This window comes from Arachis duranensis, chromosome 7 (assembly GCF_000817695.3).
Source record: "Arachis duranensis cultivar V14167 chromosome 7, aradu.V14167.gnm2.J7QH, whole genome shotgun sequence".
NCBI lineage: Eukaryota > Viridiplantae > Streptophyta > Magnoliopsida > Fabales > Fabaceae > Arachis > Arachis duranensis.
In genome coordinates, this window is record NC_029778.3 from 46,251,829 (window position 1) to 46,252,062 (window position 234).

Genomic DNA, 234 nt, shown 5'->3' on the forward strand with positions numbered 1-234 from the left:
AGGTTCACCCAGTCATGTGTCTGTGGCATTTGTGTATCCGGTGGTAATACTGGAAGACAAAGTGCTTAGGGCCACGGCCAAGACTCATAAGTAGCTGTTTTCAAGAATCAACATGCTTAACTAGGAAAGTCAATAACACTATCTGAAATTCTGAGTTCCTAGAGAAGCCAATCACTCTGAACTTCAAAGGAAAAAGTGAGATGCCAAAACTGTTCAGAAGCAAAAAGCTACAAG